We start from the raw sequence: 19,289 nt of genomic DNA, 5'->3' as shown, positions 1-19,289 counted from the left end.
TTGCCCTAGTTATATTATGAAGACGACATTCTGTTCCTCTGCAAAGTGGATTGAGCCATGTCCAACGCCAACTCTGTTTAGGATTGGATTAACCTTTAGCACTGGCAGAGACCATTCAGCTCCTCAAATCACCTCCCTCAGGGTGGCCCAACACCTTTTTTTGTTCCCGTGGCCAGTGAATGCAAAAAAAGGAACGGAACAAAAATGGCAGCAAGGGATTCCCTGCAACTTCACTTGCATATATTACATAGACACATGGGCGAAATTCTCCCCAAACGGCGCGATGTCCGCCGACTGGCGCCCAGAACGGCGCCAATCAGACGGGCATCGCGCCGCCCCAAAGGTGCGGAATGCTCCGCATCTTTGGGGGCCGAGCTCCAACATTGAGGGGCTAGGCCGGCGCCGGAGGGATTTCCGCCCCGCCAGCTGATGGAAACGGCGTTTGTTGCCCCGCCAGCTGGCGCGGAAATGACATCCCCGGGCGGCGCATGCGCGGGAGCGTCAGCGGCCGCTGACAGTTTCCCGCGCATGCGCAGTGGAGGGAGTCTCTTCCGCCTCCGCCATGGTGGAGACCGTGGCGGAGGCGGAAGGGAAAGAGTGCACCCACGGCACAGGCCCGCCCGCGGATCGGTGGGCCCCGATCGCGGGCCAGGCCACCGTGGGGGCACCCGCCAGGGCCAGATCACCCCGCGCCCCCCCAGGACCCCGGAGCCCGCCCACGCCACCTTGTCCCGCCGTTCAAAAGGTGGTTTAATCCACGCCGGCGGGACAGGCAATTTATCGGCGGGACTTCGGCCCACCCGGGCCGGAGAATCCAGCGGGGGGGCCCGCCAACCGGCGCGGCCCGATTCTCGACCCCGCCGAATATCCGGTACCGGAGACTTCGGCAACCGGCGGGGGCAGGATTCACGGCAGCCCCCGGCGATTCTCCAACCCGGCGGGGGGGTCGGAGAATGACGCCCAGGATCTCAGGCACTATGTGATCGGAAACCCCACTGGCCAAGGTGAAGAATGTCAATCTGAAGATGGAGACAGAGAGGAACAGAAAAAGGTCAGTTTATTTTTATGTTCTATAAAGTCATAGCTGCCTAGCCATGATCCTAGAGGGACTGCTTTGGTGAGGGAACCTGGCATGATACATTGGCTACAACTCACCCACCCTGAACCCATTACATGGACATGATCCAAATCAATGCGGGCTGCCTGTGGTACCAACTGGAAGACCCAGTCAGTGTGGAAATGGGGCCTGTAAATACCAATAATTAGCTTTGATCCTACCATGATTGAAAATGGCTCAGGTTGCTGTAGCAAACTGGCAGGATGGCACCAAATTGTGCCTTTAATTCCAACCCCAAAACCAGATAAACTGAGTTTAGCTTTTGCAGTCCTTTCTTGCTGGAATTCTCCAGCAATTGGGATTCGCTGTTCCCGCCGGTAGCATAACCCGCCTGCGAGTTTCTCAACGGTGTTGGGTGGCTTCAATCAGAAATTCCACAAGTGACAGGAAGAGAGAATCCCGCTGCCAGCGAGTGGCATGCCGCAGGGAAACACGGCTGGGGAATCAGATAATCCAGCTCCTTCTATGTTCTCCAAATGAGGAAACGAACCTCATCAGAGTCTAAAGATTACGGGCGGGATTCTCCACTCCCACGCCGAAGTGGCCGCGCCGTCGTGAACGCCGTCGAGGTTCACGACGGCGCGGAACGGCCCCGGTCCTGACCGATTCAGGCCCTGACAATGGGCCAGGATCGGGGCCGCGTCATCTACACGCGCCAGGCCTTGTCGCCCGCGTAAAAGCGGCGGCGCATAGATGACGCGGCCGGCGCCGCATAACGGGCGTCATCCGCGCATGCGTGGTTGCCGTCCTCTCTAAGTCCGCCCCGCAAGAAGATGGGGGACGGATCTTGCGGGGCCGCCGAAGGAAGGAGGTCCTCCTTCAGAGAGGACGGCCCGACGATCGGTGGGCACCGATCGTGGGCCACCCCACATTCCAGGTAAAGCCCGGTGCAGGATCCCCCCTCGCCCCCCCACAGGCCGCCCCCCCAGCGTTCACGCACCGCCCACGACTGCAGCGACCAGGTGTGGACGGCGCCAGGGGGAACCCGCCGTTTTGGCCTGGCCGCTCGGCCCATCCGGGCCTCAGAATAGCGGGGGTGCCGGAGAATCGCCATTTTCGGTGTCTCCGACGATTCTCCGGCCCGCGATACTCGACCGGGCCGTTCCCGCCGCTTGGGAGAATCGCGGGAGGGCGTCAGACCGGCGGCCCCGGAAATTTTGGCGGCCCAGGCGATTCTCCCAACCGGCGCGGGAGTGGAGAATCGCGCCCTGCGTAAGTAATGTTATCCCATGAATGTGGTCATATCAGCTTCCTTTCTTTGCTATTTTAATTAAACATCTTAATGCTCCTTAAAACACTGAAGAAAGGTATTTGGTATCAGTGTGTTACGACTTTGTATGTCTACTCATTTGCATTTCATATATTTTTTTTAATGTACTTTATTCCAAACATGTGTAAAACAACAATAACCCCCCCCCCCACCCCCCAAAATCACAATCCAGTTTGTACAATTTTTCCCCTTTTATCCCCTCTCCTCCCCTCCCCCACCCCCTCCACCATGATGAATAGTTCCTCAAACAGCATCATGAGCAACCCCCACCGCATCTCGAAACCCTCCGCTGACCCCTCAACTCAAACTTAATCTTCTCCAACCGGAGAAAGTCGTACAAGTCCCTCAGCCAAACCTCCGGCAGCATATCTAACCTCCAATTTAACAGGATCCTTCACCAGATGATTAGAGAGGCGAAGGCTTCCCTGTTCTGATTATCTATAATAATAATCTTTATTGTCACAAGTAGGCTTACATTAACACTGCAATGAAGTTACTGTGAAAATCCCCTAGTCGCCACATTCCAGCACCTGTTCGGGTACACTGAGGGAGAATTCAGAATGTCCAATTCACCTAACAGCACGTCTTTCAGGACTTGTGGGAGGAAACCGGAGCACCCAGAGGAAACTCACGCAGACACGGGGAGAACGCGCAGACTCCCCACAATGACCCAAGCTGGGAATCGAACCTGGGACCTTGGCGCTGTGAAACAACAGTGCTAACCACTGTGCTACTGTGCCGCCCATCTCTACCCAGTCCCCAATCGCCAGCCTCACTTTTTCACAAAACCCCTTATCCGCCAAAAAACACAAATCTAGCCTCCTTCCCGGCCTCTGCACCTGCCCTGAACTAAGCCTCACCTCCAGCCAATGCGGCGTATGATCCGAAATCACAATTCCCGCATACTCCGCCCCTACCAACCCCATCAGCACCATTCAACTCAGCACAAAGAAATCAATTCCAGAGTACACCTTATCTCCGTGCGAGAAGAAGGAGTACTCCCTAACCCCCCCTCCCCGCCCCCCAGGGTTCTCAAACTTCTAGTGATCAACCATTCCCATACATTCCATAAACCCTCCCAACCCCTTCGCCTTCCTCGACTTTCCCATTGACTTGGGGCTCGACCTGGCCACCTTTGCTCCATCACACAATTTAAATTTCCACCCATAATCAGTCGGTGCGTATCCAAGTCCGGGATCGCTCCCACTAGCCCCTTTACAAACCCTGAGTCGTCCCAGTTGGGTGCATATACACCACCAGACTCACTATCAAATATCTTCCCCCCGGGTCTCGTACTTCCCTGGCCGCCACAAATCCCATCCTTTTGTTCAACAAAATGGCTACCCCCTCGACTTCGAATCAAATCCTCAGTGAAATACTTATCCCACATCACTTGACTCATCACTTCTTTTTAATACAGAATTTACAGTGCAGAAAGAGGCCATTCGGCCCATTGAGTCTGCACTGGCTCTTGCAAAGAGCACCCTACTTAAGCCCACACCTCCCCTTATCCCCGTAACCCAGTAATCCCACCTAACCTTTTGGACACTAAGGGGAAATTTAGTATGACCTGCACATCTTTGGACTTTGGGAGGAAACCGGAGCACCAGGAGGCAACCCACGCAGGCACAGGGAGAACGTGCAGACTCCGCACAGATAGGGACCCAAGCCGGGAATCGAACCTGGGACCCTGGAGCTGTGAAGCAACAGTGCTAACCACTGTGCTACCGTGCTGCCTGAACTTCCTCAACCTGGCGTGATCCTTCACTCGGAGGTGCATCTCCTGGAGAAAAATCAGCTACGCTTTCAAACTCCTCGGGTGCGCAAAAACTCGGAACCTCTTAACTGGCCCGCTGTCCCCCGGATGTTCCACGTCACAACTTTTACCGGAGGCTTACATCTCAACTCCCCTCTACCGTCCGCCATCGTCCCCCACCGGTTCTACCTTACTTAATACCGCCCTAAACTGGGCCCATCCAAGATAGCCCCCCTCTCTGCTCATGAGCATGCTCAGCCTCCAACTCTGTCACGTCGCAATCACTCCCCCACCCAAACCCCCACCCCCAACCTGGCCACCTCTCGCGATCTCCTCTCCCACCTCACCTCGGTTCAGCAGCATCACTTGCTAGCGTGGCAACTCCTGCTCGAAAACTGCCTCTGCAGACCCTCCCCCACCCTCCCACCAATCCCTCTTTAGCCGGCCCCTTACCCACCTGAATATCCACCCAACCTACAACCCACCCAACGGGCCCCACCACACACACCACATACCCATAAAAAGACACTTTAAGTCACAAATCACATCCTCCCCAAATTGGAAATACCACAAAAGGCGGGGAGGGGGTAAAGTCTCAGTTCACCCCCAGTTTATAGTCCCTTATAAAGTCATTAGCCTCTTCCAGCGTCTCAAAGTAATACTCCAGGCCGTCAGGTACAATACCCCATACCAAATACTCCTTCGATGCAATACAGCCGTAGCCCTGTTGAATCCAGCACACCTCTTCGCCATGTATATTCGGACACGATTCCCCTACCAGTCACAGTCTCCCTTCTCCCAAGCCCCTTAGAATCTTCTCCTCCTCCACAAGCCTGGGCAACTGCACGATCATCGCCCACAGCAGTTCCCCCGCTCTCAGCTTCTGCTTCAGGGACCTAGAGCCCGGTCCATCTCTGGGGCCTTGTCTAGCACCTTCTCCTCCACAAATCCTTGGCACATACTTTGTGGTGCTCGTTCCTTCCACACTCTCTGGCAGACCCACAATTCGCAAGTTCTGCCGCCTGGACCTGTACTCCTGCTCCTCCACCTTCACTCGCCGCGAAGCTGCCTTCTTGAACCATTGCAGTCCATGTGGTGTCTGTTCACCCACAGTGTTGTTTGGGAGAAATTTCCAGGATATCAATCATGCAACAGTGAAGGAAGGACGGTGGGATTGTGGTTAGCACTGTTGCCTCACATTACCCGGGATCCAGGTTCAATTCCAGCCTCAGGTGGCCGTCTGTGTGGCGTTTGCAAGTTATCCTTGTGTCTGTGTGGGTTTCCCCCAGATTCGCCGGTCTCCTCCCACAGTCCAAAGATGTGAAGGTTAGGTGGTTTGCCCACGCTAAATTTCCCCTTCGTGTCAAGGGATATGCTGATGAGGTATGGTTACAGGGATAGGGAGGGGGAGTGGGCCTAGGTAAGGAGCTCTTTCAGAGGGTGGGTGCAGACTCTGCACTGTATGGATTCAAAAATGTTAGGACATATTTCCAAGTCAGGATAGTGTGCAGCTTGGAGTGGAACTTCCAGGCGGTGGTGTTCCCACGTTCCCATGCATCTGTTGCTCTTGTCCTTCTAGATGGTAGAGGCAGAGAGTTTGGAAGCTGCTGCACGGAATAATTCCAGCACCTTTTTACATAAAACCACAGAAAATTGTCAACACTAAAACCGGTGATTTAGCTCAATGGGTGTGTGGCAGTTTTTATGATCCACACAAGCCTTGTCTCACCCTACTGTCCGTAACTGTATTTGGCTATCTTGATACTGCTATTCCTCATCTTGTGGGGGGGCTGAGAGAGAGATGAATGAACAGGAGTTACTCGTTGCTTGTACCCTTCACGCAGAACATCTAGGTTTACAACTACACTGCCATCTGGCCTCCGAATGTGTGGAAAATATTGTAAATTAGGAAGGAAGTGATAGGTTATGCAGCTCGGTGCTAAATCAAAAAACTTGAAAGCAAAATTGACTGCTATAGGACAACAACATTTTCTGGAAGACTGAAGTTGCACTCAATATATTTCAAAACCTGCTTCAAATGGGAACAGGATGTGCAGTGTAACTATCCTGTGGTTAACTCTGCAGATTTTGTCTTGCCAGTTACATCGGGAAAGAAATAATTTGATAACATCTTTTCAGCAATTAACATAGGAGATGCAGAACATGCGGAACTTGCCAAGAAATTGGCCGCTGCGGTGTGGGTTTATTTTAAAAGGCATTGCACTACAGCCGTTTAAAGTATCTTCAAATTGTTTATTTTCAAATTTAAACCCACACCGCGAATACAAGATGAACTCTGTGGTTATCACCGGAAACAGCACTGTATTTCTGTGTTACTCAGCAATTTGGTGATGAATAGAGGAAGGAGAACAAAAGTCAAGCATTTAGCAGTTAAAATAAGCCCTTACAGCATAACACCAACACTCTTACTTTATAATATCCACTCTTTTCAAACCTGCCCTAAACAAGCAAACAGGTCCATGGTCTTCTGTTGATCCAGTGCTGAATACAGCATCATAATATAAAGGGTGAAATATGCATGAGTTTCAGGCAGCTGAAGATATCTCCCAACACACAATTGTCGGTATGCTTGTTCTTTGACGTAGAGGACATTACATTTGCGTCACACGAGTGCCAGGCAATGACCATCTCCTACAAGTGAGGATCTAACCATTGCCCCATGACATTCAATGGAATTACCATCATTGAATCCCCCACAATCAACATCCTGGGGGTTACCATTGATCACAAACTGAGCTGGTCTAGCCAAATTAATACTGTGGTAACCAGGGCAGGTCAAAGGCTAGGAATCCTACGGCAAGTAACTCACTTCCTGACCCCCAAAGCCTGTCCACAATCTCCAAGGCACAAGTTAGGAGTGTAATGGAATACTCTCCACTTGCCTGGATGCGTGCAGCTCCAATAACACTTAAGAAGCTCGATACCATCCAGGACAAAGCAGCCCTCTTGATTGCTCCTTCTTCCACATACATTCAAACCCTCCACCGCCGATGAAAACTGGCAGCCGTGTGCACCATCTACAAGATACACTGCAGTAACTCACCAAGGTTCCTTAGACAGCACCTTCCAAGCCCACGGCCACTACCATCTAGAAGGTCAAGAGCAGCAGATACCTCGGCTCCCCTCCAAGTCACTCACCACCCTGACTTGGAAATATATGCCATTCCTTTGCTGTGGATGGCTCAAAGTCCTGGAACTCCCTCCCTAACAGCACAGTGGGTGCACCTACACCCCAAGGACTGCAGCGGTTCAAAAAGGCAGCTCACCTCCACCTTCTGAAGGGCACTAGGGATGGGCAATAACTCCCAGCCTAACCAGCGACGCCCACATCCTGGAAATGAATTTTTCAAAAGCTCACAGCAACATTGGGTACAGGAGTAGCCCATTCAGCCTCATGAGCATGTATCACCACAGCTGACTTGTGCCTGTTTAGCTGGGAACATAAACAGATAGGAAGATAGAACAACGGTCACAGAACTAAACCATTTATCCCCTTGAGCCATTTAATGAGATCACGGCTGAATGGGCTTATTACTTATCACTTAACTCCACACACCTACCTTTTATCCCTTGATCAATCTCAGACTTAAAAATAACACCTGAACCTGCGTCAATTGCCATTCAGGAAGAGAGATCCCAAACTTCAATCAATCACCTTGACAGAATGCTCTCCTGCCCCTGCTCTCCCATCAGCCCCAAGCTTCCGCACTCACCGGTTTAAATTTGTGCTCTCTTGGCCTGATGCCTTGAAATTATTGCTCCTTGATTCCTTTCTCTAGCCTGTCATCTCTGGGAACTGCTGAGCAGAAGTAACTTCCCAATCCCAGTGGAGTTGGAGAGACGCAGCATATGGACAGAGCAAATGAGGATTATTAGCCCGATAACTATTTCAGCAACACATGCCCGAACATGTACTAATGATTATGTTGCTTTTGTACATCTGTTGCCTTTGTGCCAAAGTGGACAAAGTTGTTTCAGGAATCTTTTATCTCGCGTAGATTTATTCAATTGTCTGGGGTTCTTTTTTCCCATCTGGGAAATATTAGGTGTCACAGGTTGCAAAGTCCATTTGAGCACATGAAACATATTTTAAGAGTGAATTCACATCAAAATGGTTGACTTTAAACTCACAAGGGGTTGTCACTGATAATTACTGATCCATAGAGGGCTGGTGTTTTACTTCACAAGACTAGAAGCTGAACAATTAAATCTAACACTGAAAGGCACTACAATAAAAAATGCTCGAATGTGTTCTATTGCTTCACAGAATTACATAGGTTATACAGGATATATAGTAGAGCACAGGAAAAGGCCCTTCAGTCCAACCAATCCATGCTAGTGTTCAGAATCCATTTGAGTCTCTTCCCATCTTTCCTCATTTCATTCTCTCATCATAATTCTCTAGTCCCTTTTCCCTCATATGTTTATCCAACCTCCCATTAAATACATTTATAATATTCAGCTCAACGACGCCTGTGGTAGCGAGCTCCGCATTCTCCCACTCTCTGGGTAAAGGCATTTCTTCTGAATTTCCTATTTGTTTCCGTAGTAACAATGGATGAAATTCTTCCATCCGGAAGTAGGTCCTGTGGTGAGAGCAGGAACATGGATTGCTTCCTGTTGCAGAGACTGGTGGGAAAATATGCCATCTTTTCTGACCCCGACCTCACTAATTATGCACCGGGGAGTTTTGCACCCTATTCCACGCAGGGCAGGCCTAATGGCATGTAGTCCGTCGTCGTATCCCGGCACTATATTGAAATGGCGCCCAACATCACTGCCCCATTATGGAGGAAAGAAGATGGACCACCTAAAAATGAAGACAGAGCTCCAGGTGCTCTCTGAGGCCAGACGATAGACATCCCGGGAAAGAAGATGGATATCCAGGAACATTCTGAGGCTAGAAGATGGACCTCCTCGATAACATTAAATCTGGAAGGTCCATCTCTAGATGCGCCCCCCGCCGTGGTGTTCCAGGGTCCTGGGTGGCTGGCAGCCTCCATCCAGAACTCCAGAGGAAGCCCCAGGCTTTGTTCAAGTGAGTCGATATCTGCACACCACATTGTCCCAGACATGTTTTGCACCGGCATATTTCACCACTGGCGTCGCGGAGAATTGGGCGTGGGTGGAAGATTCTGGTCAGGCCTTCATTAGCAAGATACAAAACAGTTTCACACCAGCCTCCAGCAGGATTCCCAATCGGCCATGGTGGCTACCAATGGAAGATACTGCAGGTAATTCATGTCAGCATGAAACCGATTTTTGCAATTCCACCAAATTCTCCTTCCCGTGCCCACCATTGAACCTGCTGTGGGAGGCCATTGGAAAATACTGCCTTATCTTATAATAATAATAATAATAAACTTTATTTTCACAAGTAGGCTTACATAACACTGCAATGAAGTTACTGTGAATAGTCCCTAGTTGCCACATTCCAGCGCCTGTTCAGGTACACAGGGAGAATTCAGAATGTCCAAATTACCTAACAGCACGTCTTTTGGGACTTGTGGGAGGAAACCGTAGCACCCGGACGAAACCCACGCAGACGCAGGGAGAAGGTGCAGACTCCACACAGACTGTGACCCAAGCCAGGAATCAAACCTGGGAACCTGGAGCTGTGAAGCAACAGTGCTAACCACTGTGCTATATATTGATTACAGTAGCAGGATCTGGTACATACGGGGTTAATGTGGGACTGAGTACATTACCACACACACACTGATGTAAGAAGGCACATGAACCAGAGACAGGGTCAGTCTGCAGATGGACAGAGATGTGTCAAGACCTAGGATGAATTCAGCTCCATATCTGTACCCTCTACTGTATATATAATAGTTCAGAGTTGTTAATACAGACTTGCTGTTCATATACTCAAAACTATGAAGCCTGCTCCATGGTGTCTGAAGCAGGATTCTTCATTACTGGCCTCTAGATTTTCTCTTCCTCATGAGAGGAAATACTCTCTCTTTGTTTACTTTACAAAATGTTTTATTATTTTGAAGACCTGTATAGTCAGCCCTCAGCTGTCTCTTTTCATGAGATAAACAGCAGCCCTCTTCATCCTTTCCTGATAGGTATGACTGCACAGTTCTAACAGTCTCATTGTAAATCTTTTTTTCACCCTCTCCAATATCTAGACATCCTTTTTTGTAATATGTCCAAAGTACTCCAAAGCATGGCATACTCAAGATTTAATGCAAGTTTAGTATAACATTTCCATCCTTCTCAAAATAAACCTGAGGTGTTGGTTTGCTTTTCTTAATGCCTATTGATCTGCATCACAATCTCGAGTGATTTGTATGTGTGTGCACTCCCAAACCTCATTACCCCGCCATCCCACTTAAATTCGTTTTTCCCAAGTAATGATCTGCAGCTTTTTAAAAACAAAATGGATTATGTCATACCTATGTTGAAATTAATTTGCCAATTATATGCCAATTCTGCCAGTTTATTCATGTCTTCTTTTAATTTCCCGTAGACCTCCTCAGTGATGATTACCCCAACCAAACTGTGGGTGGTGTCATAATATACACCAGTATATCATGGTGCAGACACACACTGATGGATACACAATGGGACCAATCAACACACACACCGCAGCCAATCACCAGTGAGAGCACACGCACCAGAAAGACAGGGGGCATCAGAGTTCCCGCTCATTCGAGTTGCAGCTAGCTAGGAGGACAGAGCTCACAGCCTGCAACACAGACATTCACCATGTGCTGAGTGCATCGACTGGTTAGGACAAGGCAAAGGTCTTTAGTTAAAGCTAGTATCGTATTAACCCACAGTCTGAGTAAGTTTAAACAGTTAATGATTCAATAAAATAGTGTTGCACTATTTCAAGTGTTGGTGACCTGTATGTGATCCAGAACACCCAACACATCAGGTGGGATTTTCCACCAGCCTCCCACCAGCAGAAGATCCTACCAGCTGGAACAGCTGGAAAATCTTGCCCTGTGTTTTCGGTTCCAAAGTCTAAACTGTTAATATAAATCATGAAAAATAGCGATCCCAGCACTGATCCTGGAGGGGTACCACTTCCCACCTTCCTGAATGGCTAAACTTCATACTTACAGCCGAACAGCTGCCCACTCTGTTACTTGTCCCTCAATCCCACATCTGGGGTGTCATTCTCCGACCCCCCAGAGGGTCGGAGAATGGCCGTTGGCCGCCGTGAATCCCGCCCCCGCTGGTTGCCGAAGTCTCCGAAGGGAGAAAAGTCGGCGGGGCGTTAATGTCGCCGCTGCCGCGGAGAATCTCACGGGTCTGCGCAAGGCAGCCGATTTTCGGCCTGCCGATATTCTCCCTTCCGGATGGGCCGAAGTCCCGTCGACGTGAAGACCATTCACGCCGACCAGCGTGGAGGTGAGTGACGGCCTGGGGGGTTGGCTCTGGGCAGGCAATGGCGTGGCCGCAGTCTGAATGTGTGAGGAGAGGTGTGTCTCGGCTTGTGTGTGTGTGTGTGCAGCGGGGGGGGGGGGGGGTGGTTAGAGTAGGCTGGGCTCCGGGGGAGTGCCGGGAGGGGGTCCGTGCCGGGGAGGTGGATGGGGGGTCCGTGCCGGGGTGGAGGTTGGGGGGGGTCCGTGCCGTGCCGGGGTGGAGGTTGGGGGGGGGTCCGTGCTGGGGTGGAGGTGGGGGGGGGGTCCGTGCCGTGCCGGGGTGGAGGTTGGGGGGGGGTCCGTGCCGGGGTGGAGGTTGGGGGGGGTTCCGTGCTGGGGTGGAAGTTGGGGGGGGGTCCGTGCCGAGGAGGGGGATGGGAGGGCAAGTGAGTTGGTCCACCTGGCCAGGTGCCAGCCTCCAACAGTTGGACCCATGCGGTCCATCCCACCTGGCTGGGGGGAGGAGGGGATATGGGCAATGATGACATGTCGTCGTTCCCCTCCCCCCCACCAGGCCGTCATGTTTTCAGATCATCCAGCGATGTTGGCCGCCGTGGTGGCAGCCGCTCATGTCTATGTTGCCCTGGATGAGGAGGAGGAGGAGGAGGAGCGTGCCAGAGAGGCGGCGCAGGCTGCCGCAGAGGGGCAGGCGGCAGCCGCCCAGGCTGGAGGGACACCTGACCGATAGGACGAGGAGGTGGAGGAGGACGTCGCGGCCCCACGGCAACGGAGGCACCCGAGGGCGCCCCGTGTGTACCGGCCCCGGCAGTCATACCAGGACCTCACGGACCGGGAATGCAGGAGGAGACTCCGGATGAGCCGGGAAACCGTGGCACACATCTGCCACCTGCTGGCACACCTGTCACCGCGTGGCACTGGCGGGCGACACCCTCTCCCGGTGTCCGTCAATGTTACGGTGGCCCTGAACCTTTATGCAACGGGGTCATTCCAGGCACCGAGTGGGGACCTGTCCGGCATATCGCAGACTTCGGTGCACCGGTGCATCCGGGCAGTGACAGATGCCCTATATGCCATGGCGCACCGCTACATCCGCTTCCCCGTGGACCGGGCCAGCCAAGATGCCCGGGCCGTGGGCTTCTCTGCCGTGGCCGGGTTCCCCATGGTCCAGGGCGCGATCGATGGGATGCACGTCGCCGTGCGGCCACCTGCAGATAACAGGGCCGTGTTCACTAATAGGAAGGGGACCTATTCGATGAACGTACAGGTGGTCTGCGACCACCGCATGATGATCCTGCACGTCTGCGCCCGTCACCCAGGCAGTGTACACGACTCATTCGTGTTGTCGCGGTCATCCATCCCTGGCATGTACGAGGGACGCCATCCCCGGCTGAGGGGCTGGTTGCTGAGCGACAGGGGCTACCCATTGCGATCGTGGCTGATGACGCCTATACGGAGGCCACGCAATGAGGCGGAGAACCGCTACAATGATGCCCATGTAGCGACAAGGGGAGTGATCGAGAGGTGCTTTGGCGTGCTGAAGATGCGTTTCAGGTGCCTGGACCTCTCTGGGGGCGCCCTCCAGTATCGGTCAGATAGGGTCGGCCGCATCATTGTGGTGTGCTGCGTCCTGCACAACATAGCCCAGCAGAGGGGCGATGTGCCGCAGGCAGAGGAGGGCGGAGTGGAGGAGCAGTAGGAAGAGGCCCAGTCCTCCCCAGATGAGGGGGATGGGGGCAATGGTCAGGGCAGACGGGGTAGACACAGGCGGGTGGCTGTCCACCGTTACCGGCTGGCCCAGCGGGCACGGGACAGACTGATAGACGCCCGCTTCACTGACTAGATGGGCGTGGGAATCGGGTAGTATGGCCACAGACCGCACACCATGGCAACAGCCGACCACCCACACCCCCCACCCATCCACCCACCCAGCACCCTCACCCCCCTCCCCAACCCCACCCACCCCACCCGCATGCACACCACCGCCCCCCCCATTGCCGATCCACCTGCGGCACAACGTGCCGGGCTCACACAGTTGAGGGTGGACGCGTGTCTATCGCAGGCCATGGAGGATGATGACAACCCGCCCTGCGATGAGCTCCTGGCTCTACATCGTTGGACTATGTCTGACCCATGGCCACAGTACCACCATCCACCCGGACCATCCCTGCATGCGGCTGTCACACTGCAGCGCACGGTCCCGTCCTCTGCCCAGGGGGATGTTGATGGCGGCCCAGGGGGAAGGGGGCAGACTCACCTGGTGCTGAGGTAAGACCACCCCTCACATACACACTTGCGCTCAACGTACATGACACCCCCGCACGCTTTGGACAGAGCACAAAGGCAGCTTCGGTAGGTGTAACATTGACTTTAATAACCAAAGGAGTTCATGCACGTGCCCTAGCCCCTAAAACTCATCTGTGCCCTGCACCCGTGCCAACTTACTCAGTGTCTAATTGTTTGGCCTGACGGGCCCTTTGACTACGTCTATGTGGTTCCCCAGACGGTACAGCAGAACTGGAGGTGGACTCCTGTGATTCCTGCCCTCTGACACTGGATCCCTTTGGCGGCCGTTTCCTGGGGCGTCCTGGCCTAGATGGGCCAGGCTGCGGCCCGGGCGACTGGGATGGCGAGCTGCCAGCCTGTCCTGCCCGTTGCCCACCCGATGCACCTGGGACGGAAGGGGGGGAGTCCGAGGTGTCGCGGTGTACCGGGACCTCCCCTACAGAGGGAGCCGGGACGGACCACACCACCTCCTCCTCCCTCGGGGTGCCCGATGGCCCCCAGGCCTCTACATGGGTGGGGGATGCGAACGGACTGGCCATCCGACGCCCCCCCCGGCATCTGGCGCTGCCAGTCCTGGAGGCCCGTGCTGGTATTGACAGGGGTCTGCAGGTTTGCAGCCATGGAGCCCAGGGGGTTGGCAAAACCTGTCTGTGACAGTGCGACGCCGGCTCGCACATGGCCACTGGCGCCGATGCCCTCAGCGATGGCCTGCAGAGACTGGGCCATGGCCTGCAGAGACTGGGCCATGGCCTGCAGAGACTGGGCTATGGCGTTGAGCGCCTCTGCCATCTGGCGCTGGCACTGGCTCATGGCCTCCTGTGAGAGGGCAGCCATTTCCTGGGCCACAGACACCGCCTGCACGGAAGGCCCCAGGCCTCGCAAACCGTTCCCCATGTCTGACACCGTCGCACCCAGTGCCTCCACCGCGGACGCCACCCGTGCGGTGTCGGCCTGGGTGGCACGCATGACCGGCACCACTCCCAGCTCCTGGACGCGGGTGGACTCCTCCACCTGCGACCGCAGCCGCCGCAAGCCGCCCGTCACCCTCTTCGCTCGTCTCCGGGTCGGTGGTTGCATCGGATCTATGTGTGGGTGTGGTGACTGCAGGAACCCGGGATCCATCTGGGCGGCAGATGTTCGCTTGGGCTGGGCTGCCCTCCGACCGCCCGGTCCCTCTGCTGCTCCTACCTCCACCTGCTGTACCGGGACGGCTGTGTTGTGCGCACCAGTGAGTGTACCAGACGCCTCATCACTAAAGTGCCCAACCGTGGTGAGTGTTTCTGCGATGGTGGAGGGTGTTGGTGACAGCAGTGGCGTTGTGTCGTGCTCTTCGTCCCACTCTGAGTCCATGGCACTTTGGGGTGGGGGTTCGTCTCCACCCATCCACTCTGAGTCACTGTCCGGTATTTCGTCTTCCTGGGTAGTGCTGTCCCGTGTAGGGGTGTCCTGGGTAGTGGTGTCCTGGGTAGTGGTGTCCTGGGTAGTGGTGTCCTGGGTAGTGGTGTCCTAGCTCGGATGTGACGGGGGCCTGTGGCTGCCCCCCTCGTCGCTGGGTGGTCGCTCCCGCACGTGACGGGGGTGTCGTCTCCCTGTTGCTCCAGGTCTCTCCGTCTCCCGTGGTGTGCGAGGGGCATCCTGCGGGCGTCGCATGCTGGAGGGTCCAGGTCTCTCCGTCTCCCGTGGTCTCCGAGGGGCATCCTGCGGGCGTCGCATGCTGGAGGGTGCGGGTCTCTCCGTCTCCTGTGGTCTCCGAGGGGCATCCTGCTGGCGTCGCATGCTGGAGGGTGCGGGTCTCTCCGTCTCCTGTGGTCTCCGAGGGGCATCCTGCGGGCGTCGCATGCTGGAGGGTGCGGGTCTCTCCGTCTCCTGTGGTCTCCGAGGGGCATCCTGCGGGCGTCGCATGCTGGAGGGTGCGGGTCTCTCCGTCTCCTGTGGTCTCCGAGGGGCATCCTGCGGGCGGTCTGCATCTGCGGGGATGGGTGCCTGGACGTTTGGTCCTGCGATACACAATGAAGCATGCATGGTTAGACATCAGGCAGTGATCAGGTGATACGGGGGAGGGGGATATAGGGGAGGGGGGATATGGGGACGGGCTGTCGGTGGCTCACTCGCTAGTACGCCCCCGACCTCTGCATCAGCAACCTCCCGGTCCTCAGGTCCGCCAGCCAGTTCCAGGGCCTTTTCCTCGTGTACGGTCAGTGGCCTCTCATCAGCGGGCCCTCCTCCAGTCCTCACATGCTCCCTATTGTTGTGTGCGCGCTTCTCCTGTGGGGGGGGGCAGGGGTAAAAGGCAACAGTGTTAGGCAGGTATATGAATGCACGCCATCGGTTGCGCGTGCATTGCAGAGGTTAAGGTTAGGGCTGGATTCACTTGGGGATATGGGGGATATGGGGGAGGGGGGGATATGGGGGAGGGGGGGATATGGGGAGGGGGGATATGGGGGAGGGGGGATATGGGGGAGGGGGGATATGGGGGAGGGGGGATATGGGGAGGGGGGATATGGGGGATATGGGGAGGGGGGATATGGGGGAGGGGGGATATGGGGGATATGGGGGAGCGGGGATATGGGGGGGGGATATGGGGGATATGGGGGAGGGGGGATATGGGGGAGGGGGGATATGGGGGCGGGGGGGATATGGGGGAGGGGGGATATGGGGGATATGGGGGAGGGGGGATATGGGGGATATGGGGGAGGGGGGATATGGGGGAGGGGGGATATGGGGGAGGGGGGATATGGGGAGGGGGGATATGAGGGAGGGGGGAAATGGGGGAGGGGGGATATGGGGGAGGGGGGATATGGGGAGGGGGGGATATGGGGGAGGGGGGATATGGGGAGGGGGGATATGGGGAGGCTCACCCTGCCTGCTCTGAAGAGGTCATTCACCTTCTTGTGGCACTGGGTGCCTGTCCGTGGTGTCAGGGCCACAGCGGTGACGGCCTCTGCCACTTCCCTCCACAGACGCCGGCTGTGGCGTGGGGCAACTCTGCGGCCGTGCCTCTGCTCCACCGCGTCCAGGAGCGCCTCCACATCGCGTGACTCGAACCTCGGGGCTGAGCGACGGCCAGCCATCCAGTCGGGTGTTGCGGTCGGGTGTTGCGGTCGGGTGGGGGGGAGCAGCGCGGCCTTATGAGCCGTCACGCCGTGCAGCGCGTATGACGCTGCACGGCGTGAACCACTGCGCAAGCGCGGATCCCGTTACGTCGCTGCTAGCCCATTTCGGGCCGGAGACTATCGACCCATTTTTCCGACGTGACGCAAGTCGGATTTGCGCCGTTTTTTGCGCCGATCGGCGGACTTTCCGCCGATAACGGAGAATTTCGCCCATTATCTGGAAATCTAAATATGTCATATTTACCACATTACCCTTGTCCACTCTCTCTGTTACTTCTTCAATGAGGATGGCCAAGTTTCTCTTTTGAATGCTGATTACTCATTATTGTATTTTGGGGCTCCATTTTATCCTTTTAGTAGGAATTCCATTATTTTTCCCCCCCACCAATATCAAGATGACAGGTCTGGCATTTTCTGGTTTGTTCTGCATCCCTTCTTAAATGTGACAAGAACATTAGCTACCCACCAGAGACCTTCTTGAAAATAACCAGCACAATTTGCAATGACAAACATGGGACAAAAACAATTCTGAAATGAAATGATGCTGCAGGTCGTGCTCTTAGACATAATGAAGAGCTTAGAATGAAGAACAAGTTGAAGACTTTAGGTAACATCTTACACTGCAAGAGCCAAGCAGCAAAAGTTTAAATTGATAATCTGAAGATATTCATGACATTGTTGATTTGGGGTCGGTCACCCCCCCCCCCCCCCCCCCCCGCACCCTACATCTTTTTAAAAGGCGGATTGCAATAAATTGGCGTGACTTTACTCGGATTTGTGAGAGCAGGAGCGGATAGTGCTGTCATTAACTGTCAGCACATTCCATCTCTCTGATTCACAACAGCATTCTGATGGAGAGCATTTTGACCCAGGCATGGACATCAAGTGCATTCAAAATGATCATCTGCTCACTTCACATTAACAAAAAAAAGAATCGCTTCCCAAAGGAGAAATAATCTACAACGGTTGGGAAACTTGGCTGGTTCAGACAAGCTCAGTGTCAGACCGTGAAGACACAGCAGCAATGCAAACAATAGAGATTTTCCAAGGCTCATTCCAGTTTACTCACTCTGGTCAGCCTCCCCCTCCCACCTCTCCTCTGGGCTCAGCTCTTTCACCGCGACCGACCGTGCCCTCACTCAGTAAAAGCCGCCGGCTGAAACTAGACTCTTGCATTTGTGCTGAAGCGGATGCTGCCAGCGTCTCTTATCTCTCAACTTCTGACCATATCAGCCTGGCACTCACTCACAACTGCTGACTCCTCCCGGTTCAGCGCACCCTCGGTCCTAGTGCCCGCCGCTAATCCAATACTGCCTCACTGAAGGGAAAAAATATATTTCGCCTCAAAAGAAATTAAAGTTTCTCTTTCAAGTCCATTTAAAATTTATTCGATTATATTTCGTGTAATATTAGAACAATGCAGAAAACAGCGTGTCTTCTTATTTAGCTTCTACAACAGATTCATGTTCCAAACTTTTCCATGACGTACAAATAGGTAACAGTGTAAAGTTGATGAAATTTGATTTAAGAATGTCAACCAGAACCTTATGAGCAGTGACTTAGTCAAATTCAAAAATATGTGATATAAAAACAAAAACATGCTGGAAATATTCAGCAGTTCTGGTAACATTAGTGGAGGGAGAAACAGAGTTATTTGTTTCAGGCCAAGGACCTGTCTTCAGAAGTGCAGGGAGATGGAACCAAAATAGGGTTTGAGCAAATCAGGAAAAAAAGATTGGGTAGAGGGCAGAAGAGATTAAATGCCAAAATATGTCATAGTTCAAAAGGGCAACGGGGGTGGTAATGGTCACAGTAAAGAAACAAAAGATTTGTCAGAGTGAGTGCGAAAAAAAGAATAACGAAAAGCTGAAAGCAAAAATCTGTAAAACAAGATTGAAGACCAGCGCGAGGAAAAAATAAACAAAATGGGGCCGGAATTACAGTCTGAAATTGTTGAACTCAATGTTGAATCCAATTGGCTTTAAAGAGCCTAATCGGAAGATAAGGTGCTGTTCCTCGAGCTTGCATTGAGCTTCACTGGAACATTGCCGCAGAGCGAGGCTGGAGATGCCTGCATGACAGCAAAGTGGAGAATTAGAATGGGAAGCCACCGGAATCTCAGCATCGTGCTTGTGGAGTGAGCGGAGGTGTTCCACAACGCAGTCACACAACCTGCGCTTGGTCTTCCTGATGTAGAGGAGGTGGCATTGTGTGCAGCCAATACAGGATACTAGATTGAAGTAAAAGCAGAAAATGTTGGAAAAAGGCAGAACCTGTAGAAATTTGAAGCAAAGTTGACGAGATTTTTGAGTTCCAGGTGAGAGCATCAAATGGGCAGCATGCTAACATCGTGTTTAGCACTGCTTCCTCACAAAGCCAGGGATAA

At 53.6% G+C, this 19,289-nt stretch overlaps 1 protein-coding gene across 2 annotated transcripts in view; it reads right to left on the bottom strand.

The window, feature by feature from the left end:
* Positions 1–18,134, bottom strand: part of tmem71 (transmembrane protein 71) — a 114,111-nt gene extending 95,977 nt beyond the window's left edge. For both annotated transcript variants that reach the window (XM_072468111.1, XM_072468110.1), the window contains exon 1: positions 17,973–18,134. The gene's annotated coding sequence lies outside the window, so the exon portion shown is untranslated. The remainder of the gene's footprint in view (positions 1–17,972) is intronic.
* Positions 18,135–19,289: the final 1,155 nt, after the last annotated feature.

Source organism: Scyliorhinus torazame, chromosome 11 (assembly GCF_047496885.1).
Source record: "Scyliorhinus torazame isolate Kashiwa2021f chromosome 11, sScyTor2.1, whole genome shotgun sequence".
Taxonomy (NCBI): Eukaryota; Metazoa; Chordata; class Chondrichthyes; order Carcharhiniformes; family Scyliorhinidae; genus Scyliorhinus; species Scyliorhinus torazame.
The sequence above is the reverse complement of the archived record's forward strand: the minus strand, read 5'-3'. Positions and strand labels throughout refer to the sequence as shown.